We start from the raw sequence: 817 nt of genomic DNA on the forward strand, positions 1-817 counted from the left end.
TAAAGCTACAGTGGATATTACATGTTCCTGGCAGCAGTGTTTAAAATATTGAAGCTTATTTTTAGATAAATATAAATACAAACAGGAATGGCAAATGACAAAAGCTGTTTTTAATTTAATGAAAAAGCAAATATATGAGTGAATACATAAATCAATTACTGATTGTCATGAATCGACACTGACAGCAACAGAAAGATGAATTATGCAAAAGTAGGTATACTTTCTTTTACCTACATTCAAAGGACTTTTACTAATGTTGCTTCCACAGAGGAAAGGACAGTGACTCTGTTGTATTGAAACCTAAACAGTTCTCTAAACAGCCAAGGGAAAAGGTTTTAATAACAAGCAAAGGAGTTCATTTCATGTTATATAGCAGAAGCTCCCAAGAACTCTTTCAGGAAAATGCTTACTTAAAAGATATGTGTTCTTGGTTAAGGTCATTTACTTCCCCAAAGTAAATGATGCCTTTGTAAAGTTTTATATTCCTTCACTATATTATCTTGCTTGAGAACTGCCACACATGAAAAATTTTGGAACTCAAAAAGTTATTATCTATATGCATGACCATTATGTTTTCATATTTATTAATTATTGTGACTGAAATAGTTTTCTATGGAATGGAAACTACACAATAAAAAAAATCTTTGAGTGCTCTTTTTTACCCATTTCTTACCCATATGGTAATAACATATTCATGAAATTCTATATGCTATTTTTACCAAGGTGAAGGAGCACAGACAGGTTGGTAATGACTGGCTGAATGCAACATGGCCAACTAACTTTGCATTTCCTATAATTCTGATCACTACCCTATCAA

Source organism: Penaeus monodon, chromosome 32 (genome assembly GCF_015228065.2).
Source record: "Penaeus monodon isolate SGIC_2016 chromosome 32, NSTDA_Pmon_1, whole genome shotgun sequence".
NCBI classification, from domain to species: Eukaryota; Metazoa; Arthropoda; class Malacostraca; order Decapoda; family Penaeidae; genus Penaeus; species Penaeus monodon.